The 13,093-nt window shown below is 37.1% G+C and overlaps 1 protein-coding gene across 33 annotated transcripts in view; it reads left to right on the top strand.

The window, feature by feature from the left end:
• The window catches only part of NRXN1 (neurexin 1), a 703,850-nt gene that overhangs the window by 592,603 nt on the left and 98,154 nt on the right, over positions 1 to 13,093 (top strand). The window lies entirely within an intron of this gene.

Genomic DNA, 13,093 nt, shown 5'->3' with positions numbered 1-13,093 from the left:
AGATGAAATATTGCCAATACTTTGAGATCCTTTTACAAACTTTTATTTGTCTTGGCATAAGTTTTCTGTGTAACCTGCAGTATCACAACTTATCCAATCCAGTAGAATAAGTTAGAAATGGAAGATTAACATGTTGGTTGAGAACAGCTCAATAAGATTCTTTACAAAGGAATTTTAGCTACTTAGTTTCCTTAACAATATAATGCTGGTATCTCTGATCAGTGACTTAAGAGATACTTTTCATTCTCCTTTTCTTTCCCTGTGCAGGACCATGTGGTCAGTACAAAGCTTTGAACACCAGATTCCTTTATTTCTTTTTCCTTTCAGCCTCCAGTGGGTTCATAACTATCGCATTACACGGGACTTTATATAACATGTCACTCACTAAGCCAAACCTTTAACTCAATCCCCTCAGTAACACTTAATCTGGTATGTTTGTGACAGTGCCCCTTACTTGATGTGCATACACATGTGTTTGCTCTAAGGCTGATATTAAAGCTCCCAGTGGCTGGTAAAGCATTCGAGATCAGAGTATGACAGTGTACTGTGTGCTCCTTCTGCGATGCAGTTTGTTTCCATTAGCTTCTGGGGCAACCCTGAAGTCAATCTGAAATGGGAGCCTTTCTCAGGACAGAACAAATCAATGCAGCGTTGAGCCTTCCAACCAGACAATCTATCATATGGAAAACAAAATTAATTTCTCTGCAGAGCTATTGTGTTTTAGGTGCTCTTGGAAGATGAGGGTTTTTTTTTATTTGGGGATCATTTGTGTATGTGTCTCCAATATATTCTACTGGTGTCATGAGGTGTGACAGCAGAATAGTACTTTATGTCTTCAGGATAAGAACTTCCATTAAACTAACTAATTCAGAAACAGTCACTATAATTCATACTGCAGCAGGGAGAACAGCACCCTGCTCTGTCCTAGATATATTTTCCAGAGACCGAACTGCATTAAGCAGGTATCCAGAAGGACACAAATCATTGCTGTCTGGAACGTGTGAGTATGTGCATTCTTTAGGCTCCGTGTTTTGCCTTTGTACCATGTGAACACAGGATAGAAGCTGTACACCCATCTCTTCATCCTGTGGTGTGATTAGCTTTCTTCAGTCTTAACCCCTGTTGGTTAAAATCAAGAAAACATACAGGACTGTTGAATTGTATTTAAAATTAAGTTCAGAGTGTTCCAGGAGTGTTTAAAGAGCTACCTTGACCCTAGCAAGGTATAGTTAAGCCAGAGGATCTTTTTTTTTCCAGTCTATCCTACCTGTCAGAAAAAAAACAACCAACAACTTTGCATGATTTATATGACCTAGAACCCTTACTAGCTTCACTAAGGTCGGATTTTGTAGTATGCATCATTTCAAATAAATTTGAAGCAGAAGCTGAGTACCTCTCAGTGAATCAGAAGCATGAAACATTGTAAAGGGCATCCTGGTTTCAACCCTTTACATGCAGAAGTTAGCTGAATTAAAGGCAGTGAAATTATGCCTTTACAAATTGGTTTAATTGAGATATGAATGGTTTATTTTCCTCAGTGGACTATTTCTAAGGAGTTAAATGGTTTTTTCTGTTGCACCATCAGGTTTAGTGGACATTAAAAAATGAATGAAACACAAAATTGTCACGGTTAAGTATATCTAAAGACAGTTTTGATATTCCTGTTTTACAGAACTGATGGGCATTAATAGAGCACTGGTTTAAAATTTTAAAATTATGATTGCATAATAAGGAGATAAAAATAAATATGCCCTTTTCAAAAGAACAAATGGTGCTAAAAATGTAATTGTAACTGGGTATATGGCTAAATTTTGAAAGTATGCTATCCTTTCAGAGCATGGCAATTGCCTCATGGTAATTTTCAACCAAAGGATTCTCGAGCATCTCACTTTAGGGTCCTGTAGTTCTGTCCCATGCAAATTTATGGGTGTTTTTGTCTGAACTAAAATACATATTCTGACTGATGACGGTGCTATGGCTGCACTGTCAATTCCAGAAAGCAGTGGTAGGATATGGTACACATAAACGGATTTGGGCAGAGGAGTTTCAAGCTCAGTTTCAGGGTTCCTCCTCCCCTTTTTTATTTCTCTAGTGCTCATAGGTATCCTGTGTGTAAAAATCATCCTTTAAGAGCCAAATTACAATCCATAGAGAAGCAGCACTGCAGTGTGCAGTGTGGCAATGACTTTGGGGAACCTGCATATCACAGCCACACCTCTCATTGTCAGTCCAAAAGCTGATGGATACTCTTCATAGAAGTGATGAGCAATGAATATAGTTAATTTAGTCACCTTGAGCCATTAAACTCAGTATTGCATACAACTGATGGTCCTCAGCAAGGAGCATTCACTGTCCAGAAACACATGCACTGGGGTTCTTTACTGGGCTCAAAAATACCTAACACTTTTATATGTGTCATTGAACTCTGCATAAAGTCATTGCTGATGATGTGTGACTGTCATAAAGAAAGGTGGTAAATAGTAGAGAGAGCAGGGCAAATGCAACGTTTTGACGTGATTAGTTGGGAAGCCGGGAAGATCTGAAGAAAGTTGCAGGGGTCCAAGGCAAAGGAGGAAAGGTTATGGCAATGCAGGCAATGTCCTGAGAATATATAATTCCAGGAAGACACTTGTGGGGGTCTCATCTTCCAGGTTGCTCTTTATGAAATATTATGCGATGCTGGGACAAAGGAGTTCATGGAAATCACTTTGTGGGCACAAAAGGCTAAAATGTTAAGAAATGGGGAGGATTTTACTGCCCTTTACAGCATTCTGAAACCAGCTCTGGAACAGATATCAAACTCTGTACCTGGGGTCTGTGGTTCTATGGAAAGAAACAAATTGGTGCATGTGTAACAAGATCCCCAAAGAGGCACTATCTCAAGTGCTTTATAGTGTCGAAAAGGAAAACTATGCAGTGACTTGATTACAGTTTAAGTGCTTTCAGGAGAAGAAAACAATAGATGCTTACAGTGCTCTTTAGCTGTTCCTAGAAAGCTGTAACCAAAACTAAGAAATACGTGGCAAATATTGAACACATAATTTCAACAGTGAGCCTTGGAATTCACTGCTGACAGATTTTCCTCTGTGGTGTGTCATCACATTAGGAGAAGATATTTTCCTGGAAGTCCTGTTTGAGCCCTTTACAGGTTGTGAATTAACCAAAGAATAGTTTTGTGGCTGAATACAGGATCTAGTGGGTCAATAGTCATATCCTGTGATGTGCAGATCAGCTTACACCTACATCTTTATTGGGAATGTATTATCAATATAAGAATAATGCTTTGGTAGCAATGTGTTCATAATGCAGATATAACTATAACTTTCCAGGAATTAACCAAGTCAGACCAGAAGAAATAATGTTTCCAGGTATAATTTCTATATCCAGAAACATTTCTGTGCTAAACAGCAGCTATACAATGCCTTAAGCATGTCAGTCCTATTGCATTAAACTGAGAATGTTCTTGCAAAAGAGCAAGAAAAAGAATACTGAAAATATTACTCTAATCATAATATATCATTTATCTTCATCTTTCTCAGCTTCATATATTTATACATCCATAAATCCTGGTAACCAGGAAAATTATTCTTAGTTAGCTACTCACATATCCATTCTATCTGATGGCTCCCAGTTTGTTACATATAATTTTTCCAGTAGCTGACTTTACTTAAAGAGCATTCTACAGAGTAGGCTTGTGTACAGCTTTTCCAGCTGAGCTGGAGAGATGAACCACATTGCAAGAGTGTGTCAAAATAATCTGCTGCCTGTAGGCTTCCCTTATCTCTCGTTGCTCTGTTGATGTGAGTACCATGGGTGTTCTGTGCAGAAAACAAAGTGGGATGTTGCTCCAGTCTCTGTCAGAATCGTGTTTTAGCCTTGATGATGGTAACAATCCATCCTGGCAGTGAGATGTATATTAGTGTGACTGAGTATACCTCAGCCATGAAAATTTGTTTGTAAGCTTTATTATTCTACTTCAGAAGCAGCAGAAAATCTGTGCACATATCAGTAAAAGCAGGGATGGTGGGCAGTTTCCTTTTCCCATCTAATCTGCTGAGTCCATGCCAGTACTTTCATGGGTGAGGATGGACAGTAGATTGATGGACTGAGGTAGTCCTTCAGCTTAAAGTCCTGAATTTTTATCCTGAAATACGCTTATTAAACCGGAATGCATTAATATTTTATTGGTAAGTCCTCTGCATGTTTTAGCTGTTAGCGTATTATCTGCTTCGAATTAGATGCTTATTTAATACTTCACCTTTCCCAGTGCCATCATTTAGAAATAAAAATAATTTAAATAGCATATTACATTATATTTTAATAATGCATTAGCACTTCGTGTTAGAGAAGTTACAAGAGTTCATAAAGCTGGAAGGATGATAATATCCTTATTTAATTTCAACATAGTGGGTTTCAGTATGTTTTTAAAAGGTCAAGTGGTTTCCTGAGAAAAAAGTAGATGTGTAAATTGTGCTAGCAGAGCTATTTTCTTTCAAAAGTTGTTCTTTTTCCCATTTAACATTTCACAAATGTTTCAAAGTAGAAGTCAGGTCTACTTTGTGGATATTGCATCAGCAAATGGATTGTTGTAAAATAAAATGAAAAATTAAATATATTGACAGTTGACTAGTGATTACATATTTCCTTGAAAATTCAATATGCTTAAATAGTTCAATACTGATTGTTTCTTCATTCTGGTATTTCAATTCAGATTTACTCTGAAAATCAGGCCAATAAATCTAGGCCTACATGAAAGTTAGCTGCCAGCTTTTCACTGCCCATCCCAAATGTGCCTTGTTAATTTAAAACAGAGCAGCTCCTCATACGAAAGTGTGTTCTGGGAAAGAGCTTAAAGCACTGGGATATCTTGATTTAGCTGGTACAGGTCAGATCCATATGTGTTAGGTCTGGCACTGGAGTTGGTGGCTTTCTCTTGCAGTTACCCAAGGCTACCTGGACACCATCTGTCATTTGAAAATGTCCAAGAAGAGACCTGTAGCTTCAAAGGCATTTTCAGGTCATGATTTAGTAAGGCACTCAAGAGTTGCTTCTGTGGTCAGTGTGCCTTTGAGGACTTTTGCAGAACAGGATGCACTGAAATGGATTTTACATGGGAGTGGTTTGTGACAACATTCACAGCTTTTCCCCCACCTATTCCTCCTTTACTCAGCAGTGGGTCTTTCTCACATTTCTAAACAGAGAATATGAGGAGTCATGAAGCACAGATTTCAGGAAAGTGATAAATGTGTTAGTGTAACTATATTTTCCCTTCTTTGGGAACTTCCTAAATCATACCAGAAGGGAACTATAGAAGAGTTTTGAGTACTGTGTCCAGTTCTGGGCCCCTCAGTTCAGGAAGGACATTGAGGTGCTGCAGCAGGTCCAGAGAAGAGCAACCAGGCTGGTGAAGGGACTTGAGCACAAGTCCTATGAGGAGAGGCTGAGGGAGCTGGGGTTGTTTAGCCTGGAGAAGAGGAGGCTCAGGGGTGACCTCATCACTCTCTACAACTACCTGAAAGGAGGTTGTAGCCAGGTGGGGGTTGGTCTCTTCTCCCAGGCAATCAGCAATAGGACAAGAGGGCACAGGCTGAAGCTCTGCCAGGTGAGGTTTAGGTTGGATATTAGAAAGAAGTTCTTTACAGAGAGAGTGATCAGGCATTGGAATGGCCTGCCCAGAGAAGTGGTGGATTCACCGTCCCTGGAGGTTTTTAAGACGAGGCTGGATGTGGCACTGAGTGCCATGATCTAGTAATCACAGTGGGGTTGGATGAAGGGTTGGACTTGATGATCTCGAAGGTCTCTTCCAACCCAGTTAATTCTATGATACTACGATTCTGTGATAGAAATCCAGAGCATTTGAGCAACCACATAAACAATTTGAACAGTTTTCAGTTCTCTTCAAAATCATAATTTCAAAACAAATCAAATGTTTCACAACATTTCTCAGTATTCTAAGATATACTGCACAAAAAAATGAGGTAAAACATAATGACAAGGGGAAAATACTTAGCTAATTGGAAATGCTTTGCAGATTTAAAAAAATGAGCTCCATTTCATAAAACATTGTAGTGTAATGCTACATAACACAGATTAATTTAAAGGGGATATATTAGTGAAACTTTTTTTTTAAATTTATAAATAAGGAATCAGTTTATTTCAACTTCTAAGAGAAAAAATTAAATCACTCCTGGGAGTCTACCAACAGCCATTATGCTATAGCATGGTGGACTGCTTGTTATAGCTCTTCAGTCCTAAAGCATTCCTCTGATTTTATCTCAGTGAGCATCTGTTTCTAATATTTACAGTTTCTGTTTCTATGTCTTGCCAAAAGCATTAAAAAACCCCTATATGTACAAGTTTAAACCTTTCCATTTGAAATAGTTCATTCTTTTATAGTAAGATGTCTGCAAGGCTTAAATACACAAATTGAAATGCCACTTTTAGACAGAATTGAATGTCTAGAGCTCGCTTTGGCCAAGGGCTACTTTTTGGTTTTGTTGTTTTGTTTTTTGGGGTTTTTTTTGGCTGCACTGCTGACATAGAACAGATTTTTATCTCTTAAATGCCATTTTCTATCTGTATGGGCACATTTGGTTTCTTCTGCTTGGCAAAGGCTTGTCCAAATAATGACCTCAGTTTTGTTTCCATTGGCTTGTGTGTAATCATGCTTGTCCCTAGGAGAACGAGCTGACACAGCCTGGGCAGATGCAGTGAGTGTGACAAAGTACCTATATGGTCCAGGACTTTAGGACGTAGTGGGGGGTTAACTCCAGCATTTTCATGCTTTGTGAAAGAAAATGAAACTCAGCATTTTTAAAATTTACAGTTTAGTTAGTTTGTGTGCTGTTGATGAAGGTTGATGCTGACTGCTTTGGATTTCTTATGTTTTTTATGAATCTGGTCATGTAATGAGCATGACATTATCTTCACTGCACCTGCATTGCCTTTGAACAGTCTGCTAGAGCTGCCCAATTGCAGTAGCTTTGGTGATCACAACTGAAAGCCAATACTCTAATTTCTTTTATCAACCACAAAACCAAGAGCAGAATTTAACCCCAGAAGATTTTTTAAATTGTTTCAGATAACTTTTCATGTTGCAAAATGTCCATGAACAACATAAGGGAAAAACAGATAGATTTTCCCAAAGCCTTTCCCTGATTCTAATAAAATGCAATGATATGAGCCATGACCTTTTGACAATTTGTCCTATTCTGACATTGGCACTTACAGGGTGTTTAAACTTAATTGGGAGGCTTACCACACAGTTAATAATACCTTTCTTATTGATGACTTCTATCTGAATACTGGATTCTCATGGCATTACAACCCAATAGGAATTTTAAAATGAGAGCTGAGCACAGTGCTTCCCATTTGCCATTGTTCATTTATATAATGCATTATTTCTGTCAAGAGACATTCCATATAGCACTTTTTGCTAACATGAAATGAAGATCATCCAGATTGCTACCTGGGCAAAAGTCAGTAGAACACATTCAGTAGTTGCTATCTCAGATCTAGCTAATTTTAGATGCAATGGGGTTGAAATATCATCCATTTTTCAGCTGTTGAAAATCTATTGAATAAGAAACTGCTTATAGTCAACTTCTGGTTAAATTTCTATAGGAAAAGTAACTTTAAGTGCTGTGACATTATGATTTAGAAACACTTCAGAGTCTTTTTACCTTGGAGATCTGCAAAACGTCACTCTTGGAGTGATGTGCAACATGGTGCTGTACTTATAACAATTCATTTTTTATACTTTAATCTTCCTCTTTAATGATTTCTATCAATTTTCCTTCCTATTTTAGCAGCAGTCATACAATATTAGCTCCTTAAATACTGCACAGGCAGTACACAAACGATCTTTAAAAACTCCTGGTAACAAAATATGACCTTTAATTTATCACACAAGTCTTATGTTTTCTTATCTGCTTCTTGTTGCTTTTCATCTTTTCTTGCTTGTTTTTGATACAATACACCAATTTCTCAAAGTAAGTGATCCACCACTGCACAAAATGAGGCAGGTACTGCATTATAGTGAGGAAGTAAGAACCAGGAAGAGCATATTCTTCATTTAATTACTAATTAATTCAGTGCAAAATAATCAAACAAAAGAAGGCAGAAAGGAGTTGATTTGAAGTGAAGGTTCAGCTCTCCCTAGGAGTTTAATGAGTTCTCAGTTTTATCCTGTAGAAAGCTGTAAAAGTATTACTTACTTTGTTTAGTATAAAAGCATGAAACAAGGAGCTTACAGGTGAATATAAGATGTTTTGGTACAGTCTGTAGAATAAGTGGAATGAAGATCAACTTATTCATCTTTCAACAAATATGATAATTGTATTATTCTTTAAGGCAACCTGAGTTTTGCTTTGTTTTTAGCTGTGTTATAAGACACCAGTGAGAGATTTTACTCTGCTGTGAAGACTGCTATCAGTCATTCTGGGAGAAAATAGTGTCTTTGGATGCTTAAAATTCTTCACAACTTCCCAAATTCCTTATAATAGGAATTCCCTATAATAGGAATCTGGGAGTTCCTGTAGGGTGAAAAGGGTCATATTATATTCTGGTCATTTAATATAAACTTGCCAGGCTTGATGACTTCAAAGTTTGGAGAAGTTATACCTCATGGTGGTTTCTCTCTTTATAGGTGAAATTTTCTCAAAAAGGTAAGGCATTGAAGAGCTGCACTCTTACTTGTTTGCTGTAGGTTATTTCCGTAACTTGAGAGTTTCTTTGCACTTTTATCTCCTCACCAAGCTGATGGTAAGATTTGTTCAAAATATTCATATCCTGCAAATGTGTGTGTACCTTCCCTCTGAGCACTGGAGGAGGCTCAAATCAGCCTTCTGGATATGTAGCTCCTTGTACCGTAGTCTCTGAGGCTGAGCACTGTACGCTCCTCTATCTCTCCCAGCACACTATCTACACATCGTAATAAGCAGAGCTGACACCTTTTAGCAACAGAAAAAGTCACGTGGCTTCATCTGATCCATCTAGAGCTCATTCCTGGATCAAACACCAGATAGACAAATCTGTAAGCACTCAGCAAAAATATAGGTCAAAGCAGCGTTCCCCACAAACACAGTGATTTCCTAAGGTGAACTTGGACTTCTTCTCTTCTACCCCATGCAACCAGTCTCAAGCACATTATTACATGTGTACACAGTAGTAGTAACAGATGATTCAAAACTTTGGTAAGGGCCCTTGCCAAGATTATTCCTGGCCACATGCGATGGTATGTGGACTGTTTGCCCCTGTATCACAGAGCTGCTGTGGCTCCCTTTCATGCCATGCAGGTAACACTTAGTCAGGGTTCATCCATAACTACATCTGGAGGAATGATATGGGTCTCTGTCTTCCTCTTGCAGTTATATTCAGAATTTCTGATACTCATAAATAGCAGTGTCAAGATCATGATAAATAAAACTAGGGAGAGAGGGTAGTTTATGAATGGAGATAGACCTGGGTTTCATCATTTTGTTATTTATTTCCCTAACAGATCACTGGGATTAACCATGTGAATTTGTATTCTGCTAAAGGGTTTATTTCAAAGAAAATATCCTCTAGTCTAGGTTGTTCTTCATAGACTCTCAGTTTTTAACCTTCTTACTTATTCTCTTTCAAGGATGCTGATATTTCACATCAATAACTGACACCTTTATTTCAGAGCACAAAATAGAATTACACTCCAGCCCTGACAATATAATAAATCAGGAGGGATAAAATACATATTAGTGAAGTTCACATAGTTGGTTTGTCCCAGCTGACCTATAGACATAAAGGTATGATTAAAGTTTTTTTTTTTTTTCTGTTTCTTCTCAATCGTGACACCAGATTTAGCTGTGACTCAAAGATTTGACCTTTGCTTCTCCTCTCTGCCTACCTTGATTCTTTGAATTATTGTTATTCCCTTGAAGGCTTTCTGCCCATACAAAATTAACAGTCTGTTTTGACAAAATATTATCTATTTGGCAGAAGAATGAAACCATCTAGAATTCAATCAGGTTGGACAATGTCATAGTGCACATCCTGAGTGAATCATTCCTACCCAGCTTTTTTAATCAAAGAAATCTTAACCAAAAAACCAAGAGTAATGCTGGATAGTCACATAGCTGTCTGCAATTAAAGTTTAGGCATGTCGGTTGGTTTCTGTGAATTACGGTTGAAAGAATCCCTTCCAGGGCACTTAATCTTTCAGATGGGTAACAGAAATAAAATCTCAAAGCCACAGGTTTATTTAGAGCACAAAAAAATTTATTAACCTTCCTGGAAGTGTTTTTACCGAAGAAGTTCCTCGTGGTTCACCATATTGGTAAAAAACAAGCATAAATAAAGAAAGGTAGAAAAACGTGCACTGAATACTCCTGAGAAAAACAATCTGTGGTATTTGTGATTTCTCTCCTGGGGATGAGATTATAAGATGAAGGAAATGCCCAGTTTTACTGAATTCAGTGGGGCTATCTAGATTCTGTGTAGCTGAGTATGTGAACCAAACCAATTGTGTTTGAGAAAAGCAGTTATTGAAAAGATGCTTGTTTTTCATGATGTAGTAATAGGATGTTTGTTGCTTTTAATGTTGTTTCCGTTACTTTCAATGCTATGTATAAATTTTTTTAATGTAGTTGTAAAGTTACTTATGTGTCTACTACTTTCATCATTACTAAACCTATGTGTTCTCCTTGAAACTAAATCTGGATAAGTTCCACACCATTTCCCCCAGCTCTTCCATTTATATTATACACTAGAAGAATTTAAGCTAATGTAATAGTGTCAAATTGATATGCAGTTTTCCTCTAATGAGGAATGGGCTAATGTAATCAGCAATTATTTTTTGTGTGACCTTTACAAATCAAATTGTTATTTCCTTGCTTTTCATTTAAATTTTGCTCCCACTGGTGAAAGGCTGCTGCAGTTAGTATAAAACATAATTGATTGATAGAATCACGTTATAATAGGGTGCAGTATTCTCAAAAAACATACATAATGTATGTTTTAATGAAATAATTCAAAGAAATGTATAAGCTGGCCAAGACTAAATTTGTGCTGTTAATTCACAGAGGAGTTTCCACGATTACCATAGAGATGTTCTGGAGCAGCTGCCAAGTACTAAGAGTGGAGGCAGCAAAAAACCTTGTCTAGGATAAATCCCATATTAGTAATGGAATTACAGTAGAGAGGTGTAAGAGCATTAAGGATCCAGTCTGGTGACTGCAGAGGGTCCCTCTACCAAATACACCTGATTTACATCTGCTGGTTGAATAACAACATAGTTTAATGCCTTCCCAATATTCACAGTTGTGAATAGTGTTTCACTTTGACATAACTGTTCTTCTGAGTTCTACAGAGCATTGGTTCAGAAAAGGCATCCAGTGAGTAACAGTGTGTGAAGTTGATGAGCGAATGATGATGTCTATCCGTGGGACTTTTTGCCATTATGTTAATGGATTCCTTATTCCCACAAACCTCCTCTGAACAACTTAGCCTTTTTCTTATAAATGAAATAGAAGAATCTCACCCACTCCATCAATTTTAATTTTTTAAAATATAGATAGCAAAAAAAAAAAAAAAGTAGCCGACAGCAACTAAATCTTATGATTCATTTGTTTTAAGTTAAGGAAACCTTTTGGAAATAGGACATTCTCTCAATTACTCAGTGAGTCAACTGGTAATGCCTCAATAAAATTATAGAAACATCTTACTGAAAAGCTAAATGTGTTAAAAGTAACTGACTGTCAGAGAAAATAAATTATTAACTCACTGGCTTAGGTGTACATACATATGCACATATTTTAATTGAAGATACAAATCCAGAACAGAAACATGGAGAATCATACCATTTATTTTTGTTCCTGTGTTGGTCATATGATATTTCTTATGTTTTTACTTGTACTTCTCAAATTTCCACTTAGTCACAGGAAGTTTTTTAAAAGAGAAGAGGCCCAGAATGAAAGGAAGTAATTTAAAGATCACAACAGGAAAAAAAAAAATTAAACTTTCTGTATTTTCACATCATCACAGTAGTTGTGTTCTGAAGTGTTTTATTCTAAATTTTCAGTTTCTTGGAGAAGTAGAAAAGGGAAAGTTTCAGTAAAATATTACTTTACAGAAAAAGTTTCTGAAAGTTGGGAACAGAGGAAAAGTACATATGAACAAAATATATATATTTTATATATACATTCACACACACATACACACACATATCCATGCACTTTTTAATACTGACATACATATAGAAGTTCACATAACATATTTAGCCAGAGAAGTTGTGGAACCAGCTTCTGTTATTGTCCAAAGAAGTCATGGATGGGACGGTTCAAGGCCATGTTGAATGGGCTTTGAGCAACCTGACCTAGTGAAAGATGTCTTTACCTACTGCAGGGGGATTGGACTATATGATCTTCAAATATCCCTTCCTTTATGATTCTGTATTGGAAAGTGAATAGGAAAAAGCCATACTCTCAAAAGAAAATAGGTCTGCTTCTGGCATAGTGAATTATGTCCATGCTAAACCAAATGAGGGATGCATGAAACATGGAAAATAGCAGTTCATATCACTGCAGAATAAGAATCTGCATAAAGCCACCATGGTTTTTGGCACGGAAGCTGTTTCTTTTGCAGTTTTGGGGGGCTATTGTACCGCAAGCCTGTTATGGCTTGTAATTTTCTGTCAAACTAGAACATTGATCTCCTGAATTTCTGTAATAATTTCATTTGATAATTAGCAGTAGGATCCTTCTAGATCAAGAACACATCTTTCTGAACATTATGTGGGCTTACTGCATCGTGTGCTTACATTTGCATTGCAGATACAGGATTTGGTTCATTGGTTGATTTGGGGGGGTTTTGAAGTCAAAGACAATAAAAGATTTGGACACGAATTAAGAATGACTGTTTCTTACTCATCTGGCTCTTCTTACCTCTCAGATTCTTTATTAATATGAACCAATATAATGAAAGATAAAGGTACAGTTGGTCTAAAACTCTACTGCCACCAAAAACTGATACACTGAAAGAAGTCTTTAGGTTTGCCATTCTCCTAAGTAGAAGGCAAGGTTTTCTGAGGGATCACACCTATATCAAATGAAAAAGATAT

The sequence above is a fragment of the Myiozetetes cayanensis genome, unplaced genomic scaffold (assembly GCF_022539395.1).
Source record: "Myiozetetes cayanensis isolate MyiCay16 unplaced genomic scaffold, myiCay2020 scf2-11, whole genome shotgun sequence".
In the NCBI taxonomy this organism is placed as follows: Eukaryota; Metazoa; Chordata; class Aves; order Passeriformes; family Tyrannidae; genus Myiozetetes; species Myiozetetes cayanensis.
The sequence above is the reverse complement of the archived record's forward strand: the minus strand, read 5'-3'. Positions and strand labels throughout refer to the sequence as shown.